General features: G+C 40.2%; 1 protein-coding gene across 6 annotated transcripts in view; it reads left to right on the top strand.

Moving 5' to 3' along the window:
- LOC106653891 (1-phosphatidylinositol 4,5-bisphosphate phosphodiesterase epsilon-1-like) overlaps positions 1–16,112 on the top strand; it is a 99,499-nt gene that overhangs the window by 14,360 nt on the left and 69,027 nt on the right. For all 6 annotated transcript variants that reach the window (XM_023462625.1, XM_014373532.2, XM_014373533.2 and 3 more), the window contains exon 2: positions 7,761–8,001. The gene's annotated coding sequence lies outside the window, so the exon portion shown is untranslated. The remainder of the gene's footprint in view (positions 1–7,760; positions 8,002–16,112) is intronic.

Here is a 16,112-nt window from a genome sequence, read left to right as displayed (position 1 = left end):
TTGTTTTTAATTCCTTGTTGTCGTCTAGAACCGCGAACTGAGTTACCTTCGCACGAGCATCAGACACTGTGTAGCGGAAAGTTTAAAGAGAGAAAATTGATCCCTACTAAAACAAACTATATCTTTTTAGTAGACACTTGAGAAGTCTAATGCTATAGGCGGTTTTATTGGAGAATTATGGCATCAAATTCACGTATAAAACAATATTGAATAAAAAATAATCCGAGTAATTTAAAAGGCTAACGCGTTTAGTTATTGTTTAATCAGATTACATATTACGAGGGCACTCGTCATTAAGCGTATGCATGGTCACATGCACTCAATCACGTAATAATCGAAATCCAACGTGTACGAATGTAAATACATAAAAGCCTACAAATTCGCCACGAAAATGACGAACCACGTTGCATCATACGTGTATACCACGCATATATAGAATTTAACGAAGCGTACGTTGCAAAAATATTTTCGCATTAAATTAAGTGGAAATCCGAAATTCAGATTTCCATTAATGAAATTCGCTAACGATATCCAAAAACAATGGAATAATCTATACCGCCGAATACGTGGATTTTCAATTTTCCCGAGCTAACAATACCCCGCGCGCGCATGATACGCTCGCTCGAATAGCAGTCAAGCAGAGGCAGGCGCAGTATTGGTACCGAGCACTTCCGGGCTCGCACAGGGGGCCAAAGTGCACATAATACTACGTGCGAGCAGGTGTGCATTCACACTAACGCGCACAGATACCGGAACAGTTCTCTCTCTGTAATAGGCAAACCGGAGAGAGAGAGCTTCAACACAAAGTTGAACCACAATAACGCGACCGCAAAATGCAACGCTGCAATCGTTACATGTATTAAATAGCGAGTAAAGCGGGCGCCCCTTTCTCCTCACTCTCTCTCTCTCTCTCTCTCTCTCTCTCTCTCTCTCTCTCTCTCCGGGTACTCGAGCTCGTATGTACGATATCTCGCGTATCGCGCGTCCTGAGCCATTAGCCCGAGAGCCCGAGTGTAACCTGCTCATTGGGTATTAGAGTCGCGCGATTCTCGTGCCAAGCCGCGCGCGGCAACTGCAACGTTTTCGATGAAAAATGACTTTTGAGTAAGCTCTTGTTCGTCGTCGAGTTGTCAGCTCTTTACCTATATCGATTTCTTTCTCGCCGTCTTCTTCTCGCTTTCTCTCTCTTTCTCTCGAGTGCGCGTGGCACTTGAGAACAATGAAGTGGACGAAGGTGAAGGTAAGCTCGCAGCTCCCGGTATTTTATGCCGTATTCGAAACAAGAGGAAAAAAAATTCAAGCGACGATTTTATTCTACTCCAAGCGAGAAACTGAGAAAATTTTATTCCAAAATAAGTCACAGCTTTGGAGCTAGAGGAAGAAAAAGATTAGAAAATGTCTTTAATCGATATTATGCACATCGAAGCATACCGCTGAATCTTCGCGACACGGGCTGACGCGAAATAAATAACGACGGCAGCTGTATACGCTCGTACGTGCCACCGAAAAACTACTCTATGAGCTGCCGCCGCCATTCGCATTTGCATTTGCGTATGCATTATATTCTTTGGCGCAGTTTATAACCCGAAGCGATGGTGGCGAAAATTCACTTTATCCGTCCACGCACATTCAATTTCGAGGCTGCTGCTGCGCGTTCGGGTGAGCAGCGCTGCTACGCTGCCAGGAGGCGTCTCGTCGCGCGCGTTTACGCCGCCGTTGCTATATACTCGTGTCTACTTGCATACTGTACGCGCATTATCAACGCCACCGCTGCTGCTGCTGCACTGTATTTTTCGCAGCTTTGCTTCTCATCTTCATGAATCTTCGTTTGCCGCCCGAGCGATAAATTCTTCCTTTTTTCCTCTCTCTCTTTTTGTTCCGTTGGCACGGATCTCGAGAGCATTTTTCCGTCATCGCGGACAACGACGAGGGAGGAGCGTGATACGGTACGATACGAGCGACGATGGCAGTATATACGTGCACAGCTCATACGTGTCGCCTAATATATCTTCGTTAAGCACTTGTTGCAGCTCGAATCGGACGTGAAACGCGCATCGCCAATCTGCTAAAAGTTATCACCAGCAAAGTATTTTTCGAGCGGGAAATAATATATTCTCAGCCCGATCAAATATTTGCTCGTTTCACGAGCAGCTCCAGCGAGACGTTGTAATTTCGCGCATGTACGTGCATGAATTTGCCACGTACACCGAAAATTCAAAGTTAAATCTCGAATTTCTAGGTCGGGTGCATTACACGCGCGGAGAAGCGAGTGCAGCGCGTAAATGCGCAGAGCTCGCCATTAACGCGCCTCGTCGTCGTCATCAGTTTGAGCTTGTTTCTGCTCCCTTATGGGATTCGGAGATTCGGGAAAATTCAGCGTGGCCGGTTGTGTTTTACGCTCGGATATACAAATATAAAACGTGTGCGGCAGCGCAAAAATAGACGAAATCAAGGCGAATTAAAAGGATTTGCCGAGGCCTTTGGTTACTTTTCCACACGTACCTTATTATTTCACGTCCGCGAGCATGTTTCGTCCTTATATACATTTTATCCTCGTGTACTGCACAGGCAGCTAAAAGTGCATCTACCGCGCCGAGCTGCTATATAAGACCAAAGTGAGTAAGAGAGAGAGAGGAAGTGTATAGTGAGAGAGAAGCGAGAGAAAAGAAGATTCGAATTCCGCGCACGTTTTGCCTCGTTACGCCGTCCCAGTTTTCGAGGTGACGCCGAGCATAGCTAGCTGTATATAAATATACTCGTTTTACAAGGAGATATGTGCACTCGGCGAGCGATGCGATGTTTGTCGATCCTGCGACGCATACACATTACAGTCACACTGCACATACGCGACCGGGCGGGACTGAGGCGGCGGCGGCGCCGATGCAGACTAGCATTATTTTATATACACGCGTATTATATTATTACGAAGCGTACGCGTTACGAGTCTATTGCCTGGCCATTGCTTTATTAACTCGCAGCTGATAGCCGACTCGAGGCTCGAGAGAATCATCGCCGAGAATGAGCCGACGTTGATTTCATCGGAATTTTCATTCGCATTGTTTGCACTCGTTCGCTCGCTTTGCACGTGCCCATGACTCTTGGCCGCTCTCTTTCTTTCTCTCTCTATCTCTCAGCTTTGCGAACACGCGTAGTACTAGTTCACGCGCACGGTAAAATTTAATCAAGCGGCTCAATCCAGCGGAACTTTTTTTTTCCCTCCTCTCGACAAACTTATTCGTTAACCGATACCGCTCGCTCGCTCGCGCGCATATTGCAACGTTTATACCGAGGCCAGCCTTGCCGACTTTATGGCTTTTTTATTCCACATACCTCGGCAGTTGCTGGGCGCTTATACGCAGCGCTCCTGTATATATATATATATATAATACGGAGCGCGTTCCGAGCAAAGAGTGTAACTGAAATTTATGAAAAGCAGGATGGGAGCTTCTGCTGCTGCTGCTACTGGTATGGGAGCTTGCGGCAAGATACACTATATACCACGCGTAGAGGGGATCAATGGAATAGTAGCACCCCCACACAGCTCGTGCATATATACGGCTATATGTGTACACGCGGGCGAGCTTTTCGATGGGGCTGTGTAAGCGAACTTTATGTAAGATGTGCCGCCGCCGCTGCTGTTATGCGGCGCAAAGCCAAAAACATCAGTTTCCGATTGGATGGGCGTTCGGATAAAGATGAAAAAATATATTTTATATACATACGTACGTGTTTGTACGTATGCGCGCGCGCGTGCGAGCTCCAGTTTTCACAATGGAATCCCATGTACGTTTTCCTTTTTAAAAAGGAGAAAAAAAAAGAGCGAGGAAAAATTTGCCGTTTCTGATCCGGAATATTGACGCGCAGTCCATGCTAAATCCAGAGTAGTATCGATTATTATTATCAAAGAAACGATGATAATTCAATGGCATATGGATCCAATTTAATCAGACTAAAATCCTCTTAAAATGTATATCAAAGAGATAATATACAAAAATCTGTGAGTGTGTGCTCGCACGCGTTCATAGATATAGACTGAACAGACACGCACAAGTAGGTCATTCGAGTAACATAGGAACTGATACTATAAGTACGATACAATCCGTAAAAAACAAAATATACATTTGACCATATGCTTGCCCATACACATTCACTGCGAATCGCGTTACAAGCTCAATAAATATTCTGAATAGAGGATTTATAATAAAGCGTAAAAAATAAACTCGCAAATTTAAAAGAAAAAAAAAGAAGATTTGGTACTATTTCATCTTTGACATTTATTTTACAAAGCAAAACCATTCCAGCAACTGACCAATCTACAATCAATTAAGAAAATCACGTTATTATTTCATGTGTCGTGCATTATAAAAAAAGAGCGGCATATTTTATGCTCACGCAAACGAGTGCGCGAAGGGCTTGCTCCATTGTTATAACGTGCTGCTCTACGACTCGCAAGCTCAGTCTTATTGTCTTTTTCATTCGAGCATACGCTTTATTCTTACACAATAGCTAATAATAGCTCGCCAATATTGACTTTTTGCTGTTAATGAATGACACAATGACTCGGAGTAATATGTATATAATTTTTCGATAGTTAATAACGTGCTTTTACCTCTTCGACGACGAAAATTAGGTATCATACACGACGCGTTTTGTGTTTACTTATAATAAATGTGTGTTTTTAATTGAATCCATACTGATCTTTTGAAAAGCTTGCCTAAAAATATTCACTCGTAACTGCGCTAAAGGTACACTGTCCACCAGGGTCCATACTAGGGAGTAGGAGTACGTGGGCAGATGAGACAAAACTATAGTTTGTAATTTACAAATAAAAATATCAGGAGGGTATAAGAATATTTATCCAGCCATACGTATATCAAGTCGTCGTCTTGCATGAACCGAACAGTCTGAAGCACTTGCACTTTGAATCTATATATATTCCGGCTATTCTACATATTCATGATCATGCACGGCTGCGCCGTATAACTGCGTTGAATCGCGTCGCGACCTGCTCCGTCTCTATTTTCGTCTCAGGGCGGATAAGTATTTTCATTTTCTGAGCTAATGGCTATCGAACGATCGTATTTCATTTTCAACTTGACACTCGCTAACATAATTGTCGTAACATTAACTTTTTGATTAAAAAAAAGGCAAAAAAAAAAAAGAAAACTAATCGTACCCACGGTGGCCTTAATTGTGTATAAACTTTTACATTATTCATCGCGAAACGAAATATTATATAGCTATATTATAAATGGAGAGACGGGGGGTAATATTGGAGCTTTCATAAATTTTGAAAGGCTCTCGGACGCGGATAAACAGCTACGCGCTTTGCGCTCTGCAGGAATATTTATCATTTTTATTCGAGAACGTAATGCTAAAGCCGGGTACTGCAAGAAAGCCTGCAGCTGTAGTGCACATAATTAGGCGGATTCTTTCTGATTTATTGTATTGTATAAATGTATCATAAGCGAAATATATTAGTTTTCATTTTATCTTGATAAGACGATAAAACGCAATTGCAAATATTGCGCAGAGCCTTCATTTATCGTTGTATTATTATTTCGACGCGAGCAACTTTGTCGTTCGATAATAAGAAGTTCGATGAATTGTATACGTTTTATACGTACTCGCATGGCTGTATACGCCGGGCGTCTTGTGGCAGAGAAGGAAAAAAGCAGGGCAGGATATAGAGAACGAAATATGAAATAATAAATCATCTCGAAGCTCGAGGTATAGTCGATGTTTAGCCGTGTGTGGGTGTGTGCGTGTTTACCCTCTAGACCGTTGCCACTTTACACTCGTGCGTTTTCTTCAGATTTCAAGGCGAACATAACAACTGGACAAAGAAGTTGTAGCGTGCGGTGATACACGCAACGCCTCGAGGGATCTCCACGGAGCTCTGCGATACATTCGCCCGCCTTCTCCATCCCTCCCCCCACCATCCCCGTCAGTATATAGCTACTCCGAGAAGAGAGATAGACAAACTCTCGGAGGATGCTAGATCTTGGATACGCCGCAGTATTAGAGAAACGAGAGAGAAAGAGAGATATATATATACTGAGCTTCTGGATCGGACTTCAAAGTAACTCGCACGAGTGCGCGCGACTTTATTCTAGACGGCCTAGCGTGTGCGTGCATGGGACATTCCTTCGAGGGTCATTGCGGTTTTTCGAGAGCTTTCGGCATTACGGATTCATCTCAAAAGTGAAACTAGCAGTCGCCATAGAGTTGGAATTTGATTTTCGTAGATTTGCACGATCGCCTCGTATATATATACTTACTCGTACTTAGGCGCAATTACAAGGTGAAAAAAAAAAGGAAAATCGGCTTTTTCTTGGGCGTTCGGGCGTACGTATTGTTAAGGCTATTTGTGCTCGCTCGGAGGGGAAGAAAAATCTTTGCCATATGAAATCTGCGTCACGACGCGCCGGCACGTCGTTGTCTTGCTGTTCGAAACGAACCCCTTCGAAAATCCCCGACGAGAATAAAGTGCTACAACCGACTCGGCATCGTCAACGACCGTCCTTGAAACATTTACGTATACGATCTAATACGTATAGATGTTTGTGTTCGTGTGCGTGTGTACTCATTAGGCGCAAGCTCACAAACTCGCACAGCTACATCGTTGCCGACTGCTTTATGCCTTTGTAAATGAAGAAAATAGAGGGCAAACACCCTCGCTTTTTGGATTATTACAGTTTCTAGGCAGTCTGCCTGCTGCTGCTGCTGCTTACTTACCGCTGTCCGATCGAATTTGCGCGATAACCCACTGTTGCTGTTGCCAGCCCGATTATGTATGCTCGTGGCGCATACATATACGTACTCATACCAAACACGAGCCGAGCGAACGATGACCTTTTTGCTTTTCGTGCAAGCCTTTGTGTATTCATTTTTTTCTTTTCTTTTTTTTGTTGACTACTATCGAGTTTTGAGTTAGACCGCCTCACCTCGGCAACGAGAGTCGTCGCTCTATATAATAACTACCAGCCGAAGACAAGATTTATTCATTTGTGTATATCGAGGAGGAGCTTTGTTATGCTTATTTTAATCATGCTTATAGATACTGCGCGCACCGTGCGACTTGTCACGAAACTCATTCGGCAAAAATGTTTCCATCTAAATACTCTCGACAGTGTGCTAAAAAAGATGGACAGAATTCCAACGCTTTAATATGAATAATTGAAAAAGTTTTCCTATGGCCTCTCTTTCTCTTTTTTAATTTTAACGTCGATTGAATTTGTTTTTTTTTAACATCTCGTCGATATTAAATTTTCTATTGAAATCGATACTTTTTTTCAACGATAACTAACTAAACGTCAGAAATAGGTGCGTTGGAAAAAAAAATAAATAAATAAATAAATAAATAAATAAAATAATTAATTAGAAAAAAAAACGGATGTACATCAAGGCGATCGAATAGCCAGAACGGCGAAATAAACCGAGTTTCAGCTGATACATCGCAAATGTTTCCATATGGGTTTAACTCCATCGTTGCATTCGAGCGAGTAAACGCGTAAAACATTTCTCACTGCCTCAACCCTCGAAACATTTACTCGATATTAAAAATTAAGAAAAATTGAAAATGCACCGATTAACTAGCTCAAATTTTTGGGCAATGTACGATTCGATGTTCACAGTAGTTTTTGCACGTCTTTGTCGTCTCGCGAGTAGAGCACAATCTTGGGCTAATATCAGTCACGATGCCTCGCGCGCCACGTATCCGTCACTTCTTTCAACTCTTGACCTTGTTACTTTTGCAGGTTTTGCTGCCAATACTAGGCCAGCACATTCGGAGAATAAATCAGCGAGGGAGCGAGATAGAGCGAGGTTCGCACGGAGAAGAGCTGCTTCTCCCTCACCCCTCCTTCTTTCCCTCCCCCTCAATGAGTGTGTAACACATCAAGCCAGATATGCGTGCTATGTGCAAAGGGTCCGATCGATAATACTCAGCAGCAGCACCAGCAGTAAGCAGCTGTAACTCTACACGTCTATAAGATAGCGGTAAGAATTATATCGCCTAATATTTTATTCCCGCCATTTTACTGTGTATCGAGAACACAATATTGTATAAACAGGAGCTACTTACGTGACGACGCTGTATCGTTTCTGACGTATAAATATATATCCATGCGAGCTATATATGTATTTTTACTCGCTGCGCACAACGAAATGATTTTTCTTTCTCGAAACAATATCCTACTTTAGTATCTATATCAAGCCTCCACCGCCGCCACCACTAACTGGAGACTTATACATCGAAACTATCGATTACCTCCGGGGCAAGGGTATAGTCTCACCGCGAGTGTATTCGTCTGTGTGTGTATGTTTGTACATACGTGTGCGTACACACACATAGCAGTGCTAGTAACTCTCTGCACTCCCGGTAATTACGCCAAGTTTCGGCGCTGCAGAATCTCATCGTGATACACGTGCCGGAAATGGTTCACTCGTTTATACTCATACAGATATGGTCGATTCTCTGCCGGATCGACCGTATCGAATAATTTTCTTTCTTTTTTTTTTATTAAGAAATATGATTTTTCTATGCCACTATTATTTGTTGGAATCGATACGAATTTCGGTCCATAAGAGATTGTAAAAATAGTTTTTGAATATGATTTGATTGATACTCCAGTGACTCATGAGTCATGACAATCCAACAGACAAGGTGTTTTAAAAATGTACGAAAATTCACATTTTTTTCAAAATTACACTGTTAAAATAATATCTTCAGAACATGTAAATCGGACTTTAAAACTAAAACCAATATTAAATTTTTTTAAATACTTTTACATGAAATGTACATTAAAAATGTATGATATTTTAATTATATTTAAAGTTAGCTCTTGCCACTAGATGGCGAGTACCTCTATCTGTAAATCTGCAAGTGTCAAAGTAAAAAAATTGTATAAGTAGGTCGTTATAGCACGTACATAAGTCGTGTAATATAACTTCATGTTGTTCCAACTTGTTTTAATTTTGACTGTATTTATTGGTTTCAACATACCAGATGGGTAGATGAGTACATTTGCAACTGTGAATCTTTTTCTGCTTCAGTCTGTTTAACAAAGAATCGGTCATATACAATATTACACAAGTATGCCTTTGTGTGCATGTATGTGTTAGTGTGTGTCTCTCTCTCTCTCTCTCTCTCTCTCTCTCTCTCTCTCTCTTTATACTCATTTTTTCTCTCGTGATGAAAAGTCTTGATTCTCTTTTCTCGTTTTTTCCCGCCATGATGTCATAATGCGCAGCTCACGGTCTAGCGAGCTGCAGCAGGGATCATATTACGGCGCAGTAACTGCGATTTTTACTCTTACACTGCCGCTGCTGCTGCTGTTAGCATTTTCGTACTCCTAAGCTAACGAGTAAATATTATACTCTTTTCGTTGGCCACGGGCTCAAAGACGTATATGGCATACATACATATAGGGTGCATTATAAGTGTACGCGATAAAGATGTTTTACGACACTTTTATGACACGGGGATCTCGAGATAAATTGTTTTTTGAAGAGTACTGCCGGCTGTTTTTAATTCCTCTGTCTTTTTCAAAGTAATATGACCTATACTCCGTCCAACTCGGACTTTTTATACACCGACCGACTTATATAAATACGTATACTAAAATTTCCGAGGGTAAAAAAATACCACAAAGCTTGCTACGTCATTTCACGATTACTTTTCAAAACTTATTTGTTAGTTTAAACGCGATGTTCGATATTTTTGCGTTTCAATTTTTATGACCTCACGAATGTGCGCCACGAAAAACGCCCGCGTCAAACTGCTCCCGACGATATCTCACGCAAAAACAAATCGAGTTCGAGTGTTCGGGAATGCTGCGGGAATGTACGGGAAAAAATGAGCATGAAGTAAATAAATCAAAGAGTTACTAATATACACGTATAACAGTGTACGCTGTCGTGCAAGTTCAACGATCTCGTCAGATTAACTTCGTTTCATAACATCGCGCTGGCACGAGTAGTAGTAATATAGTAGTGGTTGTAGTAGTTGATAGTAGTAGGGGTCAGTGTAACGTCGGCCAGTCTCGCGCGCTCGAGTTGCGAGATTTTTCAACGAGATAGCGTCGCCAGCCGAGCGGTCTCACCTTTACAAAATAATTATAACAAACGCAATTTATTCATTTCGTATCATTTATGATGCAACTCGATTATTATATTGCCACGGTATTGAATTTCAACATCGATTCGTTTTACCCAACTATATAGGCTTGGAGATACAATTAATGCGCTGTATCTCGTGTTAAGAGTAAATTTGCATAGCGTAAAACTCGATGAAGTGCTTTTTTTATCTTCGCTTGTTAAGAAGCAGCCGGTAGTGGGTAATTTACACGACCCAGAGCTATTGTGCATTTTTGTTTCAGCCGCGCGCACAAGCACCGACACGTAATCATGCCTCGGGCGGCCTGGAGATTTCTTTGGCCGATACGAGCTTTGTAACCGTTGCAGTAATCATCGTGTAATAATCATGTACTTTTAAATCCCGCCCCCTCGCACATACATATGTAGGCTATGGCTCGAGACCGAAGAGGTCTATATAATCTCTCTGTTCTCTCTCGCATAATGGGTAGTCTCTTGGGGGGTTATAGGGTCGAGTCTGACTATTGTATGAGTTTGAACCAGATCATCCAATATATATACATCAGCGGAGTATAATCAGTTCCAAGAAAAGTCTCTGCTTAGCCCATGAAGCCTACCTTCCAATGGAGTTTTAAAATCTCGATGCGTTAGCCGAAGAGGGAAGAAACGAGAGATTATTTTAACGCCTAGTATACATCGGCTATTTTAATTTTAACAAAGTATGTACATTGTGCGTCAGTTCTTTGGGCTCGATGTGAAAATGAATATTTTTGTTCGATAATGAAGTTTAGGGAGCCGGCAGAATAGGATATATAACTTCTCAAGCTTTGACTTCGGGATAAGTTTAAAGACAAAAAAAAATCCTTTGAAATTGAAATTTAAAGTTAATGGAGTTGTAACTAATCTTCTTTATCGATGCCCTAGTTTAGGGGAAAAGCTTTCAGCGTAACAAAATTCAATTATGAAACGATTAATAATAAGTGATAGATGAATGTTAAAAGCTTTTCTTGTCCCATGCTCATTTGGACGAAATAATTATCCATTCGAAAGTTTTAAGAAGTGTATTTATTACTACGGCTATGTCACTTGTATATCACTTGACAATGTCAAAGAAAACTGTTCTAGGGAAACGGGTGCCATTACGTGAAATTTTTCACTACCACGATCAGCATCAAGAAATATAGCATTGCCCGAGTTGCGATGCAGCTTACATACGTAGATCGCTTCTTTACATATCAGCCTGATCGCTGCGGCGTGCACAATCGATTTCTCATAGCAAACTTATTGGTATGAAATCCAGCCGACGAGCAAGTATGCACCGAAGCTTCTACCGTATCCGAGTCCGCTCGCTATATTATAATCATTTATCAAGCCAAACTACGCGTTCCTTCGAAGAATGTGAAAATTATCATTTCCTTCACTCTGATCTACTTATACCTATACGTGATGCAGATCTGAAGAATGACTTGCACACACGAGACGAGCTTTCCAATACTTTCTGCCGTGTACAATCCTGAACTGCATTCGAAAATCTTCGAACAAACATTTAACAATCGGTTATTAAGAGGAAAAACGATGGATGCAAGTTTTTCTTTGAGATAAAATATCGCGATATGGGTGCTTTTTACTTTTGAAACTTTCATCCGAAGTAACAGAGCTTCAGCCCAGTTTGCACCGACTCTTGTGAAGTTTTGGAATCAGCCATTTGTTTGCGGAATACTTATGTACAGTTTTTTAGGGTTTACTTCTGGAGGGTTTACTTTTTCTAGCAGGCTGTTACTTCTCTCGTTTTTTTTTTTTTTTTTTTTGCAACCGCGTGAATGGTACTTCAAGAGCAGAAAGTTTAATCAGGTAATCAGTGCGGTAGAATTTTCGAAATCAGAAAATTTTTTCACGCTGATTCTTTTTTGCTTTTTTAGAGCTTTTGTTCGTTTCAAACTTGTAAAGTGAGATCGTGGTGAGACTGCGTGCGGGGGAATGAACATTTTAATAAGCTCCGCAAACATAAAAAAGAGGTTTTTGTTTGAGCGCGTGGATTTATGACGTTAGAAAGATAGAACTACAACTCTGCAAGTTGACGTGATATTGGAATGATGCCTTTCTGAGCTCGGTTACAATGCACTGATGCAAGTATATGAATTCAACTTATATCATACATGCGCATGTGAATACAGCGCCTAGCTTCTATAATCTGTATTTTTCTCAGTCTTCGTTTCCTTTTTCTTGAAGTTCAAACAGTCATTTCTCAAACTTTCTGATTAAATCTAAATATTTTAAGATCTAATCGAATCTCGAAACGTAAATTCCAATCTCCGCCTGGAGGAAATAATCTCTTTCAGACTTGCTTTTACTCTCTTCACTGACGGCTATATATTATAAGCGTACAAATATAACCGTCTACATTTTCCATCTCAATCATCGTACATTGATAGCGGCTGTGTAGGTATACAAATTTAATTAATTCATAGTCACGTGGCAGTATGTTTATAAGTAAAACTGCTTTTGAAGCAGAAATGCAGATCTGTTTTTATACGAGAAAAGAGACTGCAAGAAATAACTGGAAATATTTTAAATAGCATTTCAATCTCTCATTTTTTTAATTGTGTCTTGCAGAAATAAAAAATATGAAGCTTCGATATTTATTTTTTTTGAATGAATAGCGGCGCACTTAACACAAAAAATGAATATCTACAAATTTCTGTGTATTTGAATACTTAATCATGCGTTGAAACATGGAAAATTCAATTACAAGTTCGACACTCATTATTCACATTCAATTCATGTGAATTCATGCATATCTTTGAATGAATGAAAAGAATCTTCATTTCTTTCTGAGAATTTTCAAAATCATGACACGTACTTTAGAGGGAATATATATTAAGCCGCGTGCGAACGGGTAATTTGCCAACACGAAAGAGACAAGAGAGTAAGACCAGCTGGGGTATCAATGTGTTTTACACAGGCTTTACAATTCTACATCACCAGTTAGACGGCGTAGAAATTGAGATAAAATAAAATAGACAAAGGAAGGCACAGAGGTAAAAAGAGAAAAAGTAATGGTAGAAGGGGGCCAAAGGTAATTAATGTCTGTAATTGAGCTCATGTTAAACATTTGAACGTATACGTCGTGAGTGCAAATAAATCAATTTCACGAAGAAAAGTTAATTACCAAACGTTTTTTTTCGGTGATTAAATTTAATGAAAAATTGTATCAAAGGACAATGTTTAGACTACAAAATAGATAAGGTTGTAGCTCAATTTATTAAAATTTATGATTTTCATGGCATAAACAAAGGTGGAATAATTACACGTTATATTACTTGGTTTAAAAAAGCGAGCTTGAAAGGGGTGAAAATTGCGTCGCTACAAAAAAATCAGATACTTAGTTGTAAAGCTAGAAGATTCAAAAAGAGTGAAAATTACGCATTGTATACACGAGAAAAAGAGATAGAAAGGGAGAAAGAGACAGGTCAAAGTTCTGAAGAACCGTACAGCTCAGAGACGCTGAAGCGGATGAGAGAATTTGAGAAAAAGTATTTCGGAGAGATAAATAGAACGAGATAGGGACTGACGCAAAAGATGTATAATGAAAAAAATAAAAATAAAAAGGGACTAAATTGAAGCAGCTGAACCAGAAAGAAGAAAAAAATAATAAAAAGTTGAAGTACGAGTTTTTCTCTTAGGGATTTTCTAATGTTTTCAAGGGTTTGAGCGAGAAGAAGGAATGACAGTAGAGATATACGCGAGAGAGGTGAGACGGAGAGAGGGAGATTTCGCATCTCTTGGGTCAGATAATCGCTTGAATCTAGAACTGCTTGTCTTACGCGTATCTCGTTTTATCTGCTTTTTTTACGCACGTCATATATACTGTTATTTCATTTTCCACTGGATCTTTTGAGCTTGATCTCTTTTTTCAAAGTCAAATTTTCCTTTGCGTTTAGTGTATATTGCTATATGTATATCCTACAAGCTCCTGCAGTATCAAGAGGGATTTTAATTGTAATCTTCGAACAAGTGCTAGTTTACAAACTCAGAATGTGCGGAACTTCGATTTATAAATAACACTCGGCCAAGGCAAACTTGAAGCGATAATGCCCAATTAGAAAGCTTTATCCTCCTCATTTACGAGTCTTGCGAACTTAAAACCTTCTCATTTATCTCTTGGCTCGCTTGTTGTGCACCTACGTACATTTCTCTTACCTACTTTTTGTTTCACTCCAACATACTGTCTTACGCTTCCATATTATATGTACCTCCTTACTCGTTGAGCAAGCGTGCATTGCGAGAGGAAAAACGCCCCGTTAGAGAAAAGGTTTCTTCATCAGGACTATATCTAGTGCAGAAAAGAAACGACTGGATACCATGGCCTATTCTGTCCACACATACCCACATGCACACACACACACACACACACACACACACACTCATTCGAAAGAATTCTAAGCTTGAAGCGTACCTTATTTCGCGTCCGTAAACTGCCGTAAATTCAGGCTTTCTTTATGATACCATGTGCGATAAAGTAAACCAAAGAGAGAAAGGAGAGAAATACTCGCTTCTGCTACTAAGTAGTATAGACCATAAATGCGAGTACCTAAAGAGAAAAGAATCTACGGGACGATGGTATTGCTGCTCTAAGCTGAGAAGAGAGAGAGAGAGAGAGATTCTCTGTGACGGCTGTGAATTTTTCAAAGCATTATATGTTATACGAACGTGAGGGACTGCGACGACGATGTTATCTGTCTGGTCGATGATGAATTGCCAACTCCGCAGCCGACTTGTCATTTTTATAAGCTTCGCGAGGAAAATGCTTTCCCAGTAAGGTACTTTATAAAGTGTCTGAACTTGCAAACTTTTTATTAAATTTTTAATGCTGCATATGCTTACTATTTTTATGATGTTTGACTTTCGATGTGTACCTAAGATGATCGATTGATTGACTTTATTTCTTAGCAAGTCTGAGCTCAAATACATATACCTTGCGCACTGCACAGGTAAAATTTTTGTTGTCCGAGTTGAAGCGAGATGACTTCATAGAAATCACATATTGTGCATAAAACGCACCCGTTATAAGCTTGGAAAAATTTTTTGCAACTTTTACGATACGGCTATTATGTAACCTTTATAAAGGCTCGTATAATGATGGAAGTCCGTTTCCGACTCCAGTGCAAATGTCTCTATGCATACTCGCAACTTCAATAGTCATACGAAAGTCCAACAATTCTCCCTACACGCGCTAACGCACGTATACGTAAAAGTCAACATAATTGCCTAACTCACACACCGATGGATAATAAAAGATGCAGTGTCCAAGCTCGTATTATATTTATGTTGAGCTTAAAACTCGCAATTTCCCAAGTAAGGTATTTCGTAAATGCAAGTGAAAGAGCCTCGCTCACAAAAAGGTAACCGATCAACTTGCGCTTCAATATAAGCGGAATGCAAAACTTAGAGGAAAAGGATCGATGCGCTCCAATACATGTATTTCCAATAGAAATTCAAGCGAGCAAAGCGTGTAAAAAGCCACGCACGTACGCGCGAGCTTTTGTTCAAAAGGTGAACCTGCTTCGCACTACGAATGGCCGCCGCAATAGGCAAGCCGGTGAAAGGGATAGATTCTTTCGATCCATTCTGTAGAGTATACACAGGAGTGAGCCTCGTGCAAATGAGATTTTCAAGCTTATAATCTCGCTCAAAAAGATTCCGTCGTATATGGGAGATTACTGATTTTACGCCTTAGAAGAGCTACTAAATTCTCTCCTGTGATCTTTGATGTTGAGAAAAATCAATGGCAAAGAAATATAGGAATCTTTAGTCCATCACTGTTAAAACCTTTGCTTTGACTAATACAACTATTTTTATTTTACCACTTACAGGTTTACAAATAAAGGTGTTGCCATCTAGTGGCGAATACTTAAAGTAGCTAGTACTGTCGTATTAAAACGGTTGAAAACAGGTCTGAATTATTTAAAATATCACTCAACTTTTAGTCAATCAACTTTTCTCACTTGATTGTA

The sequence above is a fragment of the Trichogramma pretiosum genome, unplaced genomic scaffold (assembly GCF_000599845.2).
Source record: "Trichogramma pretiosum strain Unisexual culture from Peru unplaced genomic scaffold, Tpre_2.0 scaffold11, whole genome shotgun sequence".
Lineage (NCBI taxonomy): Eukaryota > Metazoa > Arthropoda > Insecta > Hymenoptera > Trichogrammatidae > Trichogramma > Trichogramma pretiosum.
Note: the sequence above shows the minus strand (reverse complement) of the source record. Positions and strands in the feature narration are given on the sequence as shown.